General features: G+C 43.6%; 1 protein-coding gene across 5 annotated transcripts in view; it reads left to right on the top strand.

Moving 5' to 3' along the window:
* The window catches only part of FAM81A (family with sequence similarity 81 member A), a 125,033-nt gene that overhangs the window by 46,263 nt on the left and 56,926 nt on the right, over nucleotides 1-21,844 (top strand). Inside the window, exon 1 of one of the 5 annotated variants that reach the window (XM_082388169.1) lies at nucleotides 107-263. The exons of 2 other annotated variants lie outside the window; for them this stretch is intronic. The gene's annotated coding sequence lies outside the window, so the exon portion shown is untranslated. Of the gene's footprint in view, nucleotides 1-106; nucleotides 264-21,844 lie in introns of those variants that run through there. 2 more of the 5 variants (XM_082388166.1, XM_082388170.1) reach the window with 2 other exon arrangements.

Consider the following 21,844-nt stretch of genomic DNA (forward strand, 5'->3'; position numbering starts at 1 on the left):
CAGCTCGGGCTGCCACGGCAACCGCGTCCAGGCAACGCGCCCGGAAGCCGCTCGGGCGGCGCGCGGCGGCTCGCGCCCCCCGGGAGCCGCGAACCCGGCCGGGCCGCGCGCCGGGCCAGGCGGCAGGCACGCGCTGATTGGACGGCGCTCCCCGCGGCGCGGGCCCGCAGCCGGGCGCCCAGCACAGCCAGCGGCAGCGGCCGCCGCACCCAGCCGCGCCGGCGAGGACATGGGCAGCCGCGGCGCGCCCGCCCCCCGCGCCGGTGAGTGCCGCGCCCCTGGCCCCCGCCCTGCCGTCTCCCGTCGCCCGAGGCGGGAGCTCCCCGGGCCAGCCGGTGACCTTGGGGCGGCCGCCGGGGGGCCGGGCTCGGGGGAGAGAGAGCTGAGCGTGGCCCATGTGACCTGCTGCCGGCCGGAGGGTTAACTGCATGCTGACGCGAAGGGATGAAGTTGGGCACCGAGCGCGACTGGCGTTGCATTTTTGCGGGGGCCGGGGGAGGTTGCATGCTAGCAAGCCAGCAGAAGCCCCGAGGGACTGTTTGGGGGAGCTGGGGTAGAGCACAGATTACCAGGGGGCAGTGCCAAGTCAGCCGTCCCGTTACTCAGAGCAGAGTGACCTTGGGGGGGTTCACCTCTCTGCCCCCTCCCCACCCCTTTCTCATCTTTAAAAGGAGGGGCTCGGGTTCTTTGAAGTTCCAGGGTGCTGTTGTGCCGTCTTACGGTGAGCTGAGAAGGGGCCCCCAAGTACTGCAGGTAACAGGACATACGAGGCTTAGCCTTGTTTATTCTACCAGGGGTTTCCATTAATTGGCTCTCAAAGTGGTAAGATATGTTATCGTTTTGTCAAAGATTATGGAGAGAAAGCAGTGGCTGATTAGAGAGTGGCTTCTCCTGATGCCCAGGTTAAAGCCTCTTGAGTGCTCTAAAGTCATGCACAAAATCAGGGTTAAGACTCCTGAGTTCTTTCCTGTAGTTAATCTAATAGGAAACTTTGTATTTGAACAGGTAGAATCAAAACCGAATAGTGGCAGGCAGCAGCAAATGAAGTGAGTCATTTCTTCAATATGCACGAGGTTGTGTGTGTGCGCGCGCGTGCGTGTGTGCCTGGCTGCGCTCACGCCCTCGTCTTAAAGTCTGTGTATGTCAGTGTTAGAAATTATTTAATAGGAGTAAGCAGATTTGAACCTACAGAAGTGCAGCTCTCTCAGAAGTAGGGGTGAACATTTGCAGCTTGCTCTTTAAATAAGTTGGGTTTGTGAAAGTAAATATGTTCTTTACTGAGAAACATCCCTAGCATTTACCCATTGAGGGATGTGGGGGGGCGGGTGAGGGTAACAGTGCTCCTGAGACTCGGTCATCTGTGTCACCTCTTCTGTTCTTAACATTGGCTGGGGCCCCTTTCTGTATTCTCAGTTCATAAATTTCCCTCATTCTGGGAGAGGGAAGGGAGGGAATGCCCTTTCCCTCTCACAGGTTTGGGGTTGCCCCATCTGTCTTTCTGCTCCAAAGCAAACCTTGATATTCTTTCCAGTCTGATTTCATCTGTATAAAAATGTGGGTTGGGAAGACAGATTTTTCACTGTTAATGAATAAGCTTCTTCTGCAAGCTTGTTTACCCGAAGGTTTAATAATCTTTAATGGTTTACATATTAGAAATCTGATAGCATTCAGATAGAAAAATCCTTACTGCCCAAGAATCCAGCCACTAAGCCCTACAAACCCTTTAATGAATCACACCTCATTACACTTGGATCCCTCAATAACAAACTGTTCAGCCTCCTGTCCTGCAGGCTGCTAACCTGTGTGTCTCCAACCTGCCTTGCAGTCTCTTGTTTCTTACATCCTGCAGCCACATGCCTTTGTTTTCATTTTGCTGCAGCTGAGTCCATCACCTGTCCCTCCCCTAGCTCCAGAGCCTGAATGAACAACTTCCCTCAGAACAGCCCTCTCCCATCTCAACCGGTGCAGGGACTGGGCTTCCCCTTGCTTCTCAGTGCTGCTTCCAGACCATTAACCCATCCCTAACAGAGTCTTCTCGCTACACGTCATGCTGTCTGCTTATGCCCCATACCCTCCTTCTTATCTTCTGAATCAGTGCTTGCCAAACCTGGTGGCTCCTCTGAGTCACCTGGAGCACTTTGAAAAACGCAGCTCTTTAGCCTCTCCTAAACATACCACATTAGAATCATCAGATGGGCAAGACCTAAACATTTTTATTTTAAAAACAAACCCAAAAAGAAGGAAACAGAAGGGGAGGGAAAAGAGAGTTCACCAGGTAATTCTGATGTACTCCCAGGTTTGGGAATCACTTCACTTGATGCTACAAAAAAATTAACAAACAAAGAAACAAACATCAACAACTAACTTGGTTCTGTTCTCTACCTTGTCTCTTGCTGGTGATTTTGGCATCACTGTTGAGGCTCTATTAATTCACTGATCTTGAAGTCATCAAGGTCCTCAACATCAACTTCTATGGCCTTGGTTTCTACTTTACTTCAGCCACTCACTTCTTGAACTTGTTTAGTCATGGGAATTTTTTCCACCTTCAAGATCTGGAACTTGGATGTCAGTTTGCTTCGCCGATTCTTTCCACTTACTGCACCAGACTAACCATCACTGAAGACTCTGGTCCCTTAATCACTTACTGTTCCAATCCCTTTATGTCTCTGTTTATTTACTTGGAGTGTATACGTTCCAGCCATTTCGGTTTTGTCCAGAATCCCAGAATCCTTTGTCTTAACATGTTGGACTTCTCATATTCCAGTCCTCAATCCAAAATCACCCTCATCATCTGCTTTTCCTTCTCCCAGTCTGCCAAGTTATCACAAAGACCTTTGCACTGGTTCCACTGTAAACTTATGCTAGCTCTAATTTCACCTAGGTCTTACTTTTCTATGAAAAAAAAAAAAAATCCATCTTTTATGAACTCCCAGCTGCATTCCATTAGAGGTTATGGCAGACTTTTCCATTCCTTAAACTTCCAGTCAGTTTCCTTTCTGGAGACAGCCTTTTTTCATTCACGAGATTAAGGATGTTTACATTGGAGTTTACTGCCTTCTGCTTTAATGTAAGTTCCCACTGTACCCTCCTCACCACCCCAAGCATTCTTTTTTACCCATCTTTGTCCTTCTTTATTTCCTTCCTCTGAGGAAGGAAATGTCTATCAGTCCCTTACCCAAGATTAACTCACATGTGTTGCACACTCTGTCTGGACTTTTCCCCTTCCTCCTTGCCTCTTTTGGGAACTTGCTCCATTTGTTATTCCCTTTTTCTAATTTCTTTGGTCCCTCCCTACTCTGCCCCAGCCCTCACTCCACCCTATATTCAAGTCATCTTCTCATAGTAAAAGAAATTGTGCTAGAGTCCCAGCTCCATCCAAGAGAACTGTCTGCAGTGATGGAAATGTTTTGTATCTGTGCTGTTCCACGTGGTGGTCACTAGCCGTATTGTCACTAGTAGCCATATAGTCACCAGTAGTCAGATGTGACTGCTGAGAGCGTGAAATGTGGCAAGTGTGACCGAGCAACTAAATTTTCTGATTTTTGTAAAATTTCAATTAATTTAAATTCAATTGAAATAGTCACCTGGGGCTGATGGCTGCTGGATTGGGCAGTGCAGTTCTGCACCCTGCTCCTCTGTTGAACTGTCCTCAGGTTTCCCGCCTCGGACTGCCCACTTACTCCTTCTGGCCTCAGCCCCACCTTTCTGTTGAAACTGCTGTCGCGTAGGGCTCCAGCAGAGGTGTCCAGGTTGCAGAGCTGAGGCCCGTACTCTGTCCCCCTGCTCCTTGGTCTCTGCCCCGCATCTGCTGCCGGCGGTCACCCTTCTCCCCAGCCTCTCTTTCCGCATCTCCTTGTCACTGGCTCTTCAGGGGCAACTCAGACCTCACTTATCTCCTTTCTCTTCCTGACTTCTGAATGGGAGATTCAGTGAGATCCTGTCCTGGGCCTTTTTCTTTCCTGGCCTCCTCCCTTCTCCCAGCATCAACCCCATTTCAGGGCCAACATTAGTCGCTAATGGACAGTTACCTTGGGCCTCACGGGGCACCGTGGTTCGCTTGTATCATGTCCTTCAATCCTCGCTCCATATCTGTGAGGCAGATAGCCTTATCATTGCTGTTATGGAGTGAAGAAATTGAAGCAGAGAGAAATGAGAATAACTTAAGCAATTGTTACTACTGCTGGTTGTTAAGGAGCGAACTGAGAGAGGAGCTCTGGCAATCTGCCTTCGAGCTCTGCTTTTAACCAGGTTTTACTCAGCCCCCCCAGACGCCTTCAAACCTCCATTTCCAGCTTTCTGAATCCCATTCAGAATTTAATACCCAGAAGCCCAGCTCTTTTGTCTCTAAACAGCTCTTAATCCTAGCTTCCTTAATCTTTTTTCCCGTTAACTTTTTATTTTGAAGTAATTCCGATTTATAGAAAAATTGCAAGAATCATTTAAATAATTTCTATATACTTTTCATCCCAATTCTATAAATAATAACTATTCACCACACTTGCTTTTTCTTTCTCACACATTCGCTCTCTTTTTCTACACACATACACACGCACGCACACACATACACACACATGCACGCACACACACATACATGTGTTGTGATTTTTTTTTGAACCTTCAGAGTAAGTTATAGACATGATGCCCCTTTACCTCCACCCTCAAATACTTTAGTGTATATTTCCTAAAAAATACAAGGGCATTTTCTTGCATAACAAACATCAAAATCAAAACATTGACATTGATTCTGTACTATTTTCCAATCTACAAACCTTATTCAGGTGTCACCAAGAGTCCTTATAATGTTCTTTAGAGCGAAAGAAGGAAAAAATCTTAAAAAAAAAAAAAAAAAAAAAAAAAGCCTCTTCCTGGTCCAGGATCCAGGTCCAGGGTCTTGTACTGTGCTAGTTGTCTTGCCTCATTAACTTCCTTTATTCTGGGCAGTTCCTCAGTCATTCTTTGTCTTTCATGACCTTGACACGTTGGAAGGGCGAGGCTGGTTATTTTGTAGAATACCCTTTAACTTGGGTTTGTCTGGAGTTTTCTCGGGGTAGGTCCAGGTTATCCATCATCAGGAAAGCCTCCCACAGGGGAGAGAGACATCATGTCCCTCTCGGTGCATCTGTCATGATTTTCGTGCTGTCGTCATCCTCTGTGTGACCTGCTTTTGCTCTCTCGGGTTATTCTGACTTTGCTCCTCTTCACACCCCTGCATCCAGTTGGCTGTTGAGTGTTGCAGTGCCCCCTGCACAGTCTCCTTCAATTTGTCCCTTCCTTGCCATTCCTCCTGTCTCTCCTGTTGTGGACTCACGGCCTCCGCCCGTGGTGTTGGCAACTGTTTATCACGGCTTACCAGCAGGAATCCGTGTGTGCGGTAGTTTTCACTGGTCAGTACTTCCTCTGCTCTGTCCTCCCTCCACCCTTTCTCAAGCTGTCCTGCGTTTACTTGACCCACCCCTTTGAATAGCCCGCTCGAATGGCTGCTTCTCAGATGCATTTCCTGCTGGCCCAGTTCAAACTGATCCTGCCCCTGCCTGGAGACCATGCCTGGCTTGTGCCACCGCTTGGCGGCGTACCAGCCTCTTCACTCTTGCGCGGTGGCTTGTCTGTTCTAGTTCCCTATTGAATCGAAGCTCCTGAGTGCGGGAACTGTGTCTTATTCAGCCCTGCAGAGGCTCAGTGAATATTTGTTGACTGGACTAAATGACTTGATTAAAATCATTAAGCGAATGCGCAGGCTGACCTTAGACTTGTCTGCTAGCGTGCCGTACGTGGTGGTAGGCGTGAGACCCGTGCTTTACTCTGAGGGTCAGGTAGGTGTTGGCTCAAAATAGGGCCCGTTAGCAAAACGATAGGTAATTCAGAAAGGTATTTCCATGTTGTAAGTGGAATAAATGATTTTCCCCCCGATGACATCTTAACTTTGTGTATATGTGTCAAGACAAAGAAAGGGCAGGTTGGATTTAAAAAAAAGAAGAAGAGAGAGAAACCTAACAGCATATTAAAAAATGGCCCATCTATTTCTTCACACCCCAAGTGAGCAGCTGAATGTGTGAGGGGCAGTTTCTCAGGCTCACATTCTCCCTTCGAGCCCTCGAGCCACCTGTCCTCTCCTCTCCATTGTCCCCCCGACTCTCTCTCTCTGCTCCCGTCAGCACTGCCGCCCTTCCTCCATGCTCCCTTCACTCTTTCTGCCTGTTCCTTTCTCTTAATAATTCTTCTATTTTCCTCCTTCTCCCTAGATTGATTATTTTATTTTTTGACTTCTTGGATGTGGTTTCATGTCCCATAGGTTTTTAACCTAAAAGCAGGTGAAAAAAGGTTAAAACAGTGGCTTTGTACTGCTCGGTGGGCTTTTTTTGATTCCCCCCCTCTCCCTGCCGCCGAGGGTCGGTAGATCTTGGTGTTGTAAAAACGTAGTCATCAGTGATAATAAAATGGTTTATTTGATTACCTTTCTGCTACAGCAAGAGAGTTACTGGGAACATGCTGATAAACATCAAAAGGCCTGAAGTTTTCAGTCTGTTAAGGCAAAATTGGTGTTTGAGGTCAGCAATCTGACCGCAGGGCAGTGAGTTGTTGAAGTTACAGGAACAGGAGTATTCCTCCTTGAGGTGTGCCTGCAGTTGCTGGCTACGGTCAGCCTTCTTTCTCTCCTGAGAATGCTTGTGTGCCAGTGACATCTCTGGACAAAGTAGCTGCCGAAGTGAAGGCAAGAGATTCTGCTGCTCAGCTGAGTGGGGCTGAAATAACAAGCGTGTTTATGTGGGAGAGAATGAGGGGGGTTGCTTTTGCATTATGGAATTCTTAAAATTGTTTCACCGGGAAGATGTTATTCAGAAACCCCTGGTGCCTTCAGCTTGTTTTTTTGTTTATTTCAGATTTCTTTTTTTCCCCCCGTTTTTAATTATCTCTAGAAGAGCTCAGGAGGCCTCCCCTGCCCTCTCTAAAATAGTTATAATATTAATGTGCTGAACTCAAGTCGTTAACCCCAGATAAAAGAGTCTCTCACAGACTCCTGTGTTCGACAGGGAAGTCCAGGCCCCTCCCGCCATGTATGAGGAAAAGGGCAGAGACAGGAGGCTGGATCTTTCTTCCCAGCCCCAATCCTTAGCTTTTCAGCCAAAGACTGGTGTCGGGTGTGAACCCGAAAGTCACGACTAGCATTGTGTCCGCGTGAGTATACAAAGTCATGCCTTCCCCTCCTCTGTACTATCCTGGATGCATCGGGGGGTGTAGGTAGTTTGGGAGGGAGAGAGTTTACGCAGGTTTTTAATAATACTTTTTCTGTTCTAGCTGGTGCATTCGGCAGATTCCTTTTTTACCATTTGGTAATGTGTCTTCTCTAATGCTAGAAAGAAAAGTTGCCAAATATAGCTGTGGATCATAATAAAACACCCTAAAGGTAATACGAACACACTTCTGGTGTGGGTGCGGGCATGGGTGAGCGCGCGTGCTCACTGCAGGGCAGCCTGAAGCAGAGCCCACGGCTGGAAGGCACCTTGAGTCAGCAAGCGATATATCATTTGGGCAGAGCCACTCACTAATTAAAATGATGGGCCTTACCAAAGTAGAACGAGCAAATGAACCACTGTTTACGAGCATCTGTGCAGGGGCACCGCGCCCGTCTCAGGGGGGTTACAGATCCACGTGGTGTGTAGTCCCTGCTGCCCCACCGCAGCTCAGCTGGGGAGACAGAACCCACGAAGAGTTCAAATTAACAATAGAAGATTTAAATAGCATTTCAAAATAGCTGTTATTAATAGATGGGAACAGAAACCAATCTGTTTTTGCAGGGATTCTCCTAAAAATGTTAGCATCGTTCCAAGCTGTGCAGAGTGGATCAGAGCAACATCGGTGGCCGCTCCTTGGGTTCCAGGGGTCCCGATGGTTTCAGCCCACTCGTGAATCCATCTGGACCTCTCGGAGGCCACATGTACGTTGCAGATTTACAGGATCCCGTCAGTTATGCAGCAGCCCCTGCCCTGACTGCAAGGCCACTGTAAATGGTTTGAACATTTTGAAGTTCGTTTTCTTACGGGTTAGAAATACAGCCACCCTTCACCTTTCTACCATCAACAGAATTCCCCTGGTGAATGCACTAGTGTGGAACGGAAAGGACACAAGTGTTGCAAGGTGGATTGAAGGCCATTTCCACAAAAGCGATTGGAAATATCTGCCTTGGGACCCTGTTGGTGGCGGGGTGGGGGAAGGACTCACACTCTCCCTGGAGCCAAAGCTGTTTGGAATGCTGTGCTTGTGGCTCCCGCTGATGGCAGCCCCGGGCCTGATATAAGGGCAATCCAGGGCTCCACGGGGGCTTTAACGAGGGTCCTGGGCTCAAGCCTCATTATGTGCCCACAGGGAATGGGTACAAATTAGCAAACTGGGAGTTGTTCAGTCGATACAGAGTTTCAGTTGTGGAAGATGAAAAAGTTCTAGAGATCTGTTGTACCACAAGGTGCATGTAGTTAATACTATACTCTAAACTTAAAAATGTTTAAGGTGGTCACTTTTATGTTATGTGTGTTTAACCACGGTAAAACAAAACTTAACAGCAAACTTACTTTAACTGAACCATTGAGTCTTTTACACCCAGAATCAGTCGTGTCTCTTTGGTTTTGATAGCTAGAAATGGGCAATTTCTGCATTTTCTGTTTGTTTGTGTGTCTTTTCTTATTGGTTCATTCTTTTATGCGAGAAGTTTTCACTTAAATTTTTGTCTTGAAAAGAGCATACTCATTGAAGTATTTTGAAAAGAAGGAAAAGTAGAATAGGAATGTACCCAGGGCCATTGTTTTGATTTATTTCTTTCCACTGTTTAAAAAAATATTATTATAATAGTATTTCTAGTACAGGAACCCCTGCCACACTCTCTCCAGGATGGCTGAGGGATTTCTGGGTTGCTGGGGTAATGTGCTATTGAAAAAAACTATCAGGCTGTGTCAGGTAAGCTTCATTTGCCGTTGACCTAACGCGTCCAGAGAGGGACGTTTTGGTGTAAAGATGCCCATACTTTGGGATGTAGATGGCATTATGGTTATGAGGTGGATCTGAGGGAAATCTGGGTAAGTTTCCTAAGGAAGGAAGGTTATAAGGCCTTACACAGCCTCTAAGGCTAGAGGCTAGAAGCAGATTGGCCCTAGCTCTTTCCCCCGTTTGAAAGCAAGAATGTTTAAAGGAGGCAAAAACTGTAAAAACAGGTACAAAGTTTATTATTAAAGACACAGCACAACGTATGGGAGAGCACACAGAGAAGCAGTTTGTTTATTTAAGACAGAAGCAAGGGAGAAATACACACCCAGAGAGAAAGGGTACAGAGGTCCTCTCTAATGAGGAGCGCGGGAAGTGAGAAGCCAGGCAGAAATACACACCTGGAGAGGAATGTGGGAGTCCTGAATGGAGCGCAGTGAAGAGGGGATTTAAATCACTTACAGGGGACAGCCCTTCCGGGTCTTTGTTTACATTTGGCCAATTATCTCGTTTCTTTTTTCACACCTGACTGGTCCTAGGACCCCCCCCCCCCCAAGATGTGTGCGCAACTTTTTGCTAAGATGGATCCCTCCGCAGAGGCCTGTGGGTGCATTCCACATTTATGATGGGGTGACACCCCCTCCCTTTTTGACCCCCAAGGCGCCTTCCTGCGCATGTGCAGACAGGGAAGTTTTCCTTGACCTCAGGAATGGGCACCTTATCTCTTTACTTTAGCAGAACTCAGCTTCTGCCACTAGCTTTGTCCTTGGAGTGTCGGGGTGAGAACAAAGCTACAGTTTTACTCCACTTGACAGACACCAGCTGTCTGGCCCAGGGGCCCATCTATCTCCTGCCTCCTAAAGATGGCTCATCCCTTCTCCAAAATTCCGGCCAGATATAGGGAGAGGGGAACTGCCTCTTAAGAAGGAGACAGGGTGTGTTTATTTATGCTGTTTCATTTTCTTCATACATAATTCGGAGGCACTCCCCCAGTCTGAGCCCTGTTATTAATTTATGGAAAGTTCCTGCTATTACCAGTGGTCCTTCTTTGACCTTGTATCAATGCTTTGGCTTTTGAATTAGTCATCCCTGGCCTCAGTTGCACAGCCCTCTTCCTCCTCTTACTACTGAAAACACATCATTTACGCAGATACTGGCTCTTCACACTATAGAACAATTTTAGCGATTTGACGCAGGGGTTGGGTAGGAAAATAGCATTGAAGGTAGCCACAAGTCAAGGGAGCATGCGTTCCTGCAGAGAGGGGCCCCTGGTGGTCAGATGGGAGAAGGATGAAGGCAGGTGAGGGTGGCCTATGCACACAGAGGGTCTTGTCCTGGGTAACTCATCCATCTCTGCTGGCCCAGGGTCGGGCAAGCTCCCCACCTTGGAGAGGAAGATGGCAGGGGTAGAACTTAAAAATTTGAAGGGTCCTCTAAGCTCATAAAATGTTTGCACCACCTAAATTGTGCCACAGGGCAAAGCTCTGTTCCCAGGTCCTGGTTATGGTTCTATATAGTACTGAAAATACAGTTTCAAATCTTGTTCTTAAAAAAAAAAAAAAAAAAGGAACATTATAGCTAGTAAATATTTTCTGTGTTACTTCATACTCTTTGTAACCATTATTTTAAAGAGCTATTGATATCCTTTTGAGTGGATGTGCCATGTTTTAATTAACTACTCTTTTATTGTTGGACATTTAACCAATAACCATTTATAGAAAATGTTGACATCTAGATAAGATCGCATATTCAGTATGGAAAAAGGCTTGAAGGGTAGAGATTTGATGGAGATTAGTTACTGTTGCCCTGTAATTCTAATTTGGTGGTCCCCAGAATGTACAGGGCAAGACTGAGTTCTGTGCATGTCCTGAGGGACTAACAGTTTGACTCCCTTCAAGCTCATGGTCTTTGCAGATTTGGGTTTTTTTAAGTGAGGGCAGGAAGAAGTAATTTTCTTTCTTTTTTGATGATATAATGAAAAATAAATTGAAGAAGTAAAACTATGCATTTAGCTGAAGCCCCCTGTAGTCCTCTGTCTCCCACTCAGAGATGAATATGACGTTGATTTGGTGTTTGTCATTTCTACATTCGTCTTTAGATGTTATAGATTTGGCATATTATTTGGCATATTTTAAACTTTTGTGAAAATGTCATCATAGTGTCCATACCCTTCTTCAGCTTGCTTTTTTTTAATTTTTTTTTTTTGTTTGCTAGCTTCCATGTGATTTTAATTAATTAATTTATTTATTTATTTTTGCTGTGTTGGGTCTTCGTTTCTGTGCAAGGGCTTTCTCTAGTTGTGGCAAGTGGGGGCCACTCTTCATCGCGGTGCGCGGGCCTCTCACTATCGTGGGCTCTCTTGTTGCGGAGCACAGGCTCCAGACGCGCAGGCTCAGTAGCTGTGGCTCACGGGCCTAGTTGCTCCGCGGCACGTGGGATCTTCCCAGACCAGGGCTCGAACCCGTGTCCCCTGCATTGGCAGGCAGATTCTCAACCACTGCGCCACCAGGGAAGCCCCCAGCTTGCTTTTTTACTTAATGTATTTGTGAGAGTCATTCGTGTTGGGACTTGTAATTCTAATCCAGTTATTTCCACAACTGTTTGTTCTTTCACTGCATGAATATATCACAGTTTATCCATCCATTTGCCTAATGATGGGTGTTCAGTACTCCCTCTCTGCCCACTTTTTTCCTCTTAGAAAACAGTGCTGCCTTAAGTACTCTTCTAAAGGTCTCCTGTGGACATGTGTGAGAAGCTTTTTGGGTATTTGTTAGCAGTGGAATTATTGGGTCATGAGGTTTGTGCATCTTCAGCTTTACTAGATATTGAAGATTACTTTCCAAAGTGGTGGTACTGATTCACATTCCCGCCTGGTGTTCCCATTGTCCCACATGTGTTCCTGTCCATACTCAGTCTGCCAATCTGATGGGATAAATTGGTATCTCTTGTGTTTTTATCTCTTGCAGCAAATTAGATTTATTTTATAATTTGCTTCCACTGGCCAGAACAGAGCCAATGTTAGGAAAAAAACTGTTAAAGTTCTTATTCTTTCTATAATATCCTTTTTAAAAAACTTTTTATTTTTAAATTTTATTTATTTTTGCTGCGTTGTGTCTTTGTTGCTGCATGCGGGCTTTTTCTGATTGCGGTGAGCAGGGGCTACTCTTCATTGCATTGTGCGGGCTTCTCGTTGTGGTGGCTTCTCTTGTTGCGGAGCACAGGCACTAGGCGTGCGGGCTTCAGTAATTGTGGCACACGGGCTCAGTAGTTGTGGCTCGCGGGCTCTAGAGCGCAGGCTCAGTAGTTGTGGCGCACAGGCTTCATTGCTCTGTGGCATGTGGGATCTTCCCGGACCAGGGTTCGAACCCGTGTGCCCTGCATTGGCAGGCAGATTCTTAACCCCTGTGCCACCAGGGAAGTCCTTCTACAATATCCTTTTGAGATTTTTCTAACACAACCATTTAGATATCTATTAAATCTATTAATAGATTAATCTATATCTATTAAAATGACTTAAAAGTTAGATTATGAAATAAATATTCTTTTCCCAGTAACCAGAAGTATACCCTATATAATTTGGTGTCAGAATCCCAGCTGACTGCACCTACTGACGGGGTCCAGGTGACTGCCACTTGGCTGGTCTCTGCTGTATTCTGTTGGTTAGGAGCAAGTCCCAGGTCCCACCACACTCAGGGGAGTGGTTTACACAGGTATGAATTCCCGGAGGTGAGGAGCATGGGGCCACCTATGCAGGAATCTGGCCTTCACAATAGGTACCATGTTTCAGTGTCATGGTTTAAATGTTCAGCACTGTTAGGGCAGTCAGAGACCTTCAGATTTCAGAAGACTGACTTACCCAAGTCCAGTTCTCATCGGAGGTGCCACGTCAGAGTATTAATTCATGATGAGAAGAGAAGCTGGCAGTTAGCCTGGGGCTCGAGTTTGCTGATTCCTGTGTTTTCTGCTTTTATGCACATCCACATGGGAAGCTGAATGATGTGCTGGGTGAGTGCGGGCTCAGGCAAGAGGAGTGAGAGGATCATCTTAGTGGCCAGTGTCACTGAGCCCGGACAGCTTCATGCATCCCTCTCCATAACAGGGTTCTTCCTGCTACCCCAGTTTCTTAGGTTCTTGGAAACACTGATCAATTTTGCCTCTCCATATACTCTGCTTTTACTAGACATGCTGTGTGTCCCATCTCCCTTTCTGGTTGCCCATTAATTCTCTAGTTGGAATATAATTCAATAGATTAAATTCAGCATTTTGAAATGACTTCATTGTAGTCATCTATCCTTGAGATTCATTCATCCAGCAAACACTTATTGATCAGCTATGGGCCAGGTGCTTGGGATTGAGCTGTGGACAGTACAGCCCCTCATGGAGCTCACAGTATAGAGCCAAAGACTGACAGTGAGCCAGTAAGCACAGGTGTGATGACTGTTTGCCTTGTTTCCGTTGGGAGTATTGGCAGTATCTTGGGTTGTTCTTACAGATCTGCTGATTTCATCCCTTCTTGATTCTTTAGGTTTCCTTGTCAGTGTCTCACCTTAACTTCAGTTTTGAAAGTAGCTTGCAATCTGCCCCACTGACTTTTTATACTACCTGTGTCATTTTGTAGAACAAAGGAAAGAAAAGGAAAACAAGAGACCAAAAAGTTGAACTAAACCCGGATCATAAATAGTATTTCAGTGTAGATATCCATCAGTCAGGGGCTGCCTAATGAGTATGATAGGTCCATTTAATGGAATATTATGCAGGCATTAAAAATTGTGATATGTATCTTTATATATTGACAGAAAGATGTTCAGGATATAGTGTTATTTAGGAAATGCAGGGTACACGTAGTATAGAGTAAGATTTCATTTTTTTTCATAAAGGAAAATTATATGTATCCTGAAGAGAGATCTTAAAACAAGGTAAATTGATGTAAATATCAGCACTCTCTTGAGTGGTGATTTTCAATTTATTCTTCATACCTTTATGTAGAGCCTAAATTTTTAAATTATATTACTTTATTAAGCACAAAAAGCATTTTTCAGTTTAAGGAAAGGTGTTTTTTAAAATGTTCCAAATTTCTTCCTACAAATTATGTGTGTTGCAGTTTGTGTGTGTGTGTGTGTGTGTGTGTGTGTGTGTTTGTGTGTGGCTTGTGCTGCGAGGCTTGTGGGGCCTTAGTTCTGTGACCAGGGATCAAACTCGGGCCCTCGGCAGTGAGAGTGCAGAGTCCTAACCACTGGACCGCCAGGGAATTCCCGCAAATTGTTTTTTTCATGTATGTGCTCTGGTTTCAAAAACACAAGTGACAGTAGCATGGCTTCAGTCCAGCTGTAACCTCAGCAGACATCGGTGCCGGAGGAACAGCTTTGGCCAAATGAAAGGGTGATAGCAAGTACCTAATGATTTCCCCACTAACCCACCACAATAAACAATGTAATAGGGCTTTAAACAAATGAATACTGTATTTGCTGAACCTTTTATATAAAGTTTTACTTTAAAAAACAGATATATTTTGTCAGGTGTGATGAAAGGACATTAAGCAGGGAAGAGAAAGGATCAGCCCTTTTTGGAAGCATATCCAGTGCCCCGAGGCCAGACTCTGTTCTGGACACCCCACCACCTCTCTATGAGTGGTGCCTGCTGATGAAAAGCCCGGGGCCCTAGGCTCAGATCCCTGCTCTCTTCCTTCCTGTGACATCGGGCCAGTTGCTGAACATTTCTAGGCCTCTGTTTCCTCTGGTTAAATGGAGGTGATAAGATCAGACCCTTCACGAATGATTGTGAGGATGAATCCCGTTAATGCCCACAGACATGCTGCATGAGTGCCTGACATGGGGTCAACACTCCAAAGAGGGAGCAGCTATTAGTTCTGTGGTCCCCAACGCGACAAGCCCACTAGGATCATAGTTACCGGGGAAGCCAGGCTTCAAATAAGGACCTTCCTGACCCCCACCACCCATGTCTTCCATGATGGAAAAGTATGTTGGACTGTAGCTGTGGAAAGGGAGAGAGCAAAGGAGGGAAAGGAGAGATGGTAGAGGGAAGGAAAATGGACTGTGGAAAGAGAAAGTTAAGAAGAGGGAAAGAGCAAAGGAAGATGAATGGAGAGGGGTGAGTGGGAGGAAAAGAGAAAGAAAATCAAACGAGAGGAGGCAGTGAGAGGGGAGGGAGAGGAGCTGAATAGCAATGGAGAGAAAGGAGTAAAGAGGCTCTGAGGGGACCCTCAGCCCCTCCTCCCTCCCGGGCCCCATCCTGTCCCTCCCAGGAGGGATTCCTGGTCCAGCATCGGCCACTGCAACCCCTCCCCTGTTCTGAGATGCTCTCGCCGCTGGCTGGTCACTGCCCTTGAGTTTCCCATCCCTGATCAGTCCTTGCTGCCCCAGGACAGAGTCCAAGCCTGAGCCTGGCCTCAGAGATCAGTTAAGAAACACTCCCATCTGTCTTCCTAGACACGCCTTCCACTGTTCTCCACCCTCTCTCCTTTCACTCTATTTTTAACTATAAGGAAATCAGCTTTTTTCTTCCCCACCACCACATTACAACCACTTAATTCATAAATGCTCTGCATATTTTTTTAATTCTGACACTCAGCAGAACACATCAGTGCTGTATCGTAATTGTAAACTGAAAAACTAAATTTTAATGTTTCCGTAAAAATTGTCATTTTAATTTGTTAAGTTCATGTATCATTTTACGTTAAGATGATATGTAGGTATTTCTACCCAGTGTCATCTTACTTACAAAAATAGAACAGTTTATTGGGATTCATGTTTCCTTTTGTCATTAAAAACTATATATGTATCTGAGAATATCTCAGAATCCTTATCATCACAAGTAAATGTCTTGGTTTAGATAATAGCATTTCCCTTTACTCTTCTTTTAACCTCCAAATTCTGTTGATCTATTGTATATTTGGGGCACTGTAATTTTACTTTCTCTTATTTCTTTCAATTCTTCTGTCTTTGCTTTACCTACCTGCCCCTTCCCCTGATTTCCCCAAGTTTTGAAACTCATAAACTGGAGATTGATATTATAACAGCAAAATACGGCACAATCAAAACAGTGTACGACCCAGACCTGCCTGATAGTGTTGCAGACCCACTTGTGGTGCTAGAGATGAGATTTATAAACGTGCAAGAGCTGATGACCTCAGGCAAGGGAGCCAGAATTAATGGGAAGATCTGAAAACAATTTTTGAGAAGTCACTTAATCCAGTGACATTTATTTTTAATCCTTATTCATTAGGAATATAGATCCCTTTGTTCTGGCAAAGAATCATGATACTAACCAACCAAGAGACCTAACAGATAAACACTTGCCCACCACGCTCATGAAAAGGGCACCAATTCTGAACAGACCTCAGTGTGTGTTGGGGACTCATGCCATGTGAATGGCATTTTCTCTCACAGAGAGTGCATAGTGCTTGGTTTGTCACAGGGAGGTGTGTTATTGAAAAGCAATCTCAGACAATGAGTGGTGGGTAGACTCCTTTTTCAGAAAGGGGATGTAGCTGGGCTTCTGTAGCTCAGGCAGGATAATTCCAGGTGGATGAAATGACTTTCAGAAAAAGGCATTGCAAAGGTCTCCATTCATTCCCAGGTATTATATTGAGTGGCTAATGTTTGGGATTCGGTCTCAGTAGAGAACTACACTTTTAACTAAACCGTGTTCTCTAGTGCCTTTATTGCTGCAATTTCTGATACTGGAACGCTAATCATGCTCTCATTGTGTGGATTCTTGTAGGTCAGCTCTGTGTCCGTTAAGATTTGAAACATGCCCTGAAGGAGCGTATAAGTTAGTAGGGGAGACAGACTATTAAACAGCTAAAAATAATAGGACATAGTAAGTAGTATAAAACACACAGAATAAAGAGCTAAAGGATACACACGAGGGAGCCATTTTATTGAATTGAAGGGCTGGTGGGGCTTTACAGGATTAGTACGAGTTTTCTCGGCAGGCAGAGATGGGAAGGGCATTTCTGATAGAGCACACAGGCAAAGGTATGATGGCAGCAACGTGCATGACATGCTGAAGGACAGTGGTAGGTGGGGTGGCTATGGGGAAGGTTAGAGTTAACTGGGCTCTGGTACGGAATGGCCAAGGATGAGGCTGAAGAAGGGGTTAGGCTGGGGTGTGTTGAGAGTAAAGGAAGTAGAGGTAATCCCGGAGTGTGGCAGAGAGAAAGTATGGCACAACCTCTCTGTTCTCTACTTTGGGAACTCCTACTCATTCTCATCAGTTCTTCCCTGAGCTAGTTGCTACCCAGGAAAAAAACAAAGCCCTCTCCCTTTTTCCTCCCCATGTTTTTTTTTTTTTTTTAATGTTAAAATTTTTTTTTTTACATTGAAGTATAATTGACATATAGCTTTATATTAGTCTCAGATATACAACATAACGGCTCTATATTTGTATATATTACAAAATGATCACCACAATAAGTCTGGTTGACATTGGTCAGCACACATAGTTATAAAATCTTTTGTGTGTATGATGAGAACTTTTAAGATTTACTTTCTTAGGATCTTTCAAATATGCAATACAGTATTATTAACCGTAGTCATCATGCTGACATTACATTCCTATGGCTTATTTATTTTATAGCTGCAAGCCTGTTCCTTTGACCCCCTTCACCCATTTTGCCTACTTCCCAGTGCCTGGCTCTGGCAACCATCATTCCGTTTTCTGTATCTATAAGTTTGGTGGGGTTTTTGTGTGTTTGTTTTGTTTTTTAAGATTTAAAGTAAGATCATACAGTTGCAAATGACAAGATTTTATTCTTTTTTTTCTGGCTGAATAGTATTCCACCGTGCATGTATGTATTTATATGTGTGTGTGTGTGTGTGTGTGTGTGTGTGTGTGTGTGTGTGTGTATCTCACATTATCTATTCATCACACTTAGGTAGTGTCCATATTTTGGCTATTTTAAATAATGCTGCAGTGGACATAAGGGTGAATATAACTTTTTGAGTTAGTGTTTTCTCCCCATGCGTTTCTGTTCATATGATTAGTTAGCCAGTTATCCCAGTGTTTCCTGGTTGGTTGGGGTGTCTACCTTTCTCTGTAGGCTGTGAAGCCCTTGAGGGAGGGGATTTTTATCTTACCTGTTTAGGTTGTCTACGTAATAGATGCCAAATGTCTCTCAGGTTGGGTTATTCTATAGATTAATACTTCAGCTAAGGTATTTTACAACTTTAAAATTGTAAAGATTGTGTGATTCTAAATATCAACGTCTTTCACACTGGCTTAATTTTTGTAGTCTAAATGGCAAAAATTATTATCTTTAATATTGAAGAACTCCTTTGGCATTGTAGCTTGTTTGGCCTGAATCACTTTTTTTCTTAAATGCATTTTGTTTAAATTCAAAATTCTTTGTCTAGAAAAGTCAAATGTTCACATTTTGAAACTCTAAAAATAACATACTGGATAGATGATGCCAAAACAATGGTTTCAATCAGAAATGCTTTTTTAATCCAACATGTAAATGAGAACTAATTACTGAATCAGATTACAGTTACTAGGCATTGTTTTAAGGCAATTAACAACAGTATTGAGAAACCTAAGTAATGAAATTTTTTTTGAATTTTATTTTATTTATTTTTTATATAGCAGGTTCTTATTAGTTATCTATTTTATACATATTAGTGTATATATGTCAATCCCAGTCTCCCAGTTCATCCCACCCCCCAACCCCCCGCTTTCCCTCCTTGGTGTCCATACGTTTCTTCTCTACATCTGTGTCTCTATTTATGCCTTGCAAATTGGTTCATCTGTACCATTTTTCTAGATTCCACATATATGCGTTAAATATATGGTATTTGTTTTTCTCTTTCTGACTTACTTCACTCTGTGTGACAGTCTCTCGGTCCATCCACGTCTCTACAAATGACCCAATTTCATTCTTTTTATGGCTGAGTAATATTCCATTGTATATATGTACCACATCTTCTTTATCCATTCATCTGTTGATGGGCATTTAGGCTGCTTCCATGACCTGGCTATTGTAAATAGTGCTGCAATGAATGTTGGGGTGCATGTGTCTTTTTGAATTATGGTTTTCTCTGGGTATATGCCCAATAGTGGGATTGCTGGGTCATATGGTAATTCTATTTTTAGTTTTTTAAGGAACTTCCATACTGTTCTCCATAGTGGCTGTATCAATTACATTCCCACCAACAATGCAAGAGGGTTCCCTTTTCTCCACACGCTCTCCAGCATTTGTTGTTTGTAGATTTTCTGATGATGCCCATTCTAACTAGTGTGAGGTGATATCTCATTGTAGTTTTGATTTGCATTTCTCTGATAATTAGTGATGTTGAGCAACTTTTCATGTGCTTCTTGGCCATCTGTATGTCTTCTTTGGAGAAATGTCTGTTTAGGTCTTCTGCCCATTTTTGGATTGGGTTGTTTGTTTTTTTAATATTGAGCTGCATGAGCTATTTATATATTTTGGAGATAATCCTTTGTCCATTGATTCGTTTGCAAATATTTTCTCCCATTCTGAGGGTTGTCTTTTCCTTTTGTTTATGGTTTCCATTGCTGTGCAAAAGCTTTTAAGTTTCATTAGGTCCCATTTGTTTATTTTTGTTTTTATTTCCATTATTCTAGCAGGTGGGTCAAAAAAGATCTTCCTGTGATTTATGTCAAAGACTGTTCTTCCTATGTTTTCCTCTGAGAATTTTATAGTGTCCCGTCTTACATTTAGATTTTAATCCATTTTGAGTTTATTTTTGTTATGGTGTTAGGGAGTGTTCTAATTTCATTCTTTTACATGTAGCTGTCCAGTTTCCCCAGCACCACTTATTGAAGAGACTGTCTTTTCTCCATTGTATATCCTTGCCTCCTTTGTCATAGATTAGTTCACCATAGGTGCATGGGTTTGTCTCTGGGCTTTCTATACTGTTCCATTGATCTATATTTCTGTTTTTGTGCCAGTACCATATTGCCTTGATTACTGTAGCTTTGTAGTATAGTCTGAAATCAGGGAGTCTGATTCTTCCAACTCTGTTTTTTTCTCTCAAGATTGCTTTGGCTATTCGGGGTCTTTTGTGTCTCCATACAAATTTTATGATTTTTTGTTCTAGTTCTGTAAAAAATGCCATTGGTAATTTGATAGGGATTGCATTGAATCTGAAGATTGCTTTGGGTAGTATAGTCATTTTCACAATATTGATTCTTGCAATCCAAGAACATGGTATTTCTTTCCATCTGTTTTGTGTCATCTTTGATTTCTTTCATCAGTGTCTTATGGTTTTCTGAGTACAGGTCTTTTACCTCCTTAGTTATGTTTATTCCTAGGTATTTTATTCTTTTTGTTGCAGTGGTGAATGGGATTGTTTCCTTAATTTCTCTTTCTGATCTTTCATTGTTAGTGTATAGGGATGCAAGAGATTTCTGTGCATTAATTTTGTATCCTGCAACTTTACCAAATTCATTGATTAACTCTAGTAGTTTTCTGGTGGCATCTTTAGGATTCTCTATGTATAGTATCATGTCATCTGCAAACAGTGACAGTTTTACTTCTTCTTTTCCAATTTGTATTCTTTTTATTTCTTTTTCTTCTTTGATTGCCGTGGCTAGGACTTCCAAAACTATGTTGAATAATAGTGGTGAGAGTGGACATCCTTGTCTCGTTCCTGATCTTAGAGGAAATGCTTTCAGTTTTTCACCATTGAGAATGATGTTTCCTGTGGGTTTGTCATCTGTGACCTTTATTATGTTGAGGTAGGTTCCCTCTATGCCCACTTTCTGGAGAGTTTTTATCATAAATGGGTGTTGAATTTTGTCAAAAGCTTTTTCTGCATCTATTGAGATGATCATATGGTTTTTATCCTTCAGTTTGTTAATATGGTGTACCACATTGATTGATTTGCATATATTGAAGGATCCTTGCATCCCTGGGATAAATCCCACTTGATCATGGTGTATGACCCTTTTAATGTGTTGTTGGATTCTGTTTGCTAGTATTTTGTTGAGGATTTTTGCGTCTATATTCCTTGGTGATACTGGTCTGTAATTTTCTTTTTTTGTAGTACCTTTGTCTGGTTTTGGTATCAGGGTGATGGTGGCCTTGTAGAATGAGTTTGGGATTATTCCTTCCTCTGCAGTTTTTGGGAAGAGTTTGAGAAGGATGGGTGGTAGTGCTTCTCTAAATGTTTGATGGAATTCACCTGTGAAGCTGTCTGGTCCTGGACTTCTGTTTGTTGGACGATTTTTAATCACAATTTCAATTTCATTGTTTGTGATTGGTCTGTTCATATTTTCTATTTCTTCCTGGTTCAGTCTTGGAAGGTTATACCTTTCTAAGAATTTGTCCATTTCTTCCAGGTTGTCCATTTTATTGGCATAGAATTGCTTGTAGTAGTCTCTTTTTTTTTTTTTTTTTTTTTTTAAATTTTTATTTATTTATGGTTGTGTTGGGTCTTCGTTTCTGTGTGAGGGCTTTCTCCAGTTGCAGCAAGCAGGGGCCACTCTTCATCGCGGTGCGCGGGCCTCTCACTCTGGCGGCCTCTCTTGTTGTGGAGCAGAGGCTCCAGACGCGCAGGCTCAGCAATTTTGGCTCACGGGCCTAGTCGCTCCGCGGCATGTGGGATCTTCCCAGACCAGGGCTCGAACCTGTGTCCCCTGCATTGGCAGGCAGATTCTCAACCACTGTGCCACCAGGGAAGCCCCTGTAGTAGTCTCTTTTGATGCTTTGTGTTTCTGCGGTGTCCGTTGTAACTTCTCTTTTTTCATTTCTAATTTTATTGATTTGAGTCCTCTCCCTCTTTTTCTTGATGAGTCTGACTAAAGGTTTATCAATTTTGTTTATCTTCTCAAAGAACCAGCTTTTAGTTTTACTGGTCTTTGCTATTGTTTTCTTTGTTTCTATTTCATTTAT

Source organism: Balaenoptera borealis (genome assembly GCF_965194805.1).
Source record: "Balaenoptera borealis genome assembly, chromosome: 3".
Taxonomy (NCBI): domain Eukaryota; kingdom Metazoa; phylum Chordata; class Mammalia; order Artiodactyla; family Balaenopteridae; genus Balaenoptera; species Balaenoptera borealis.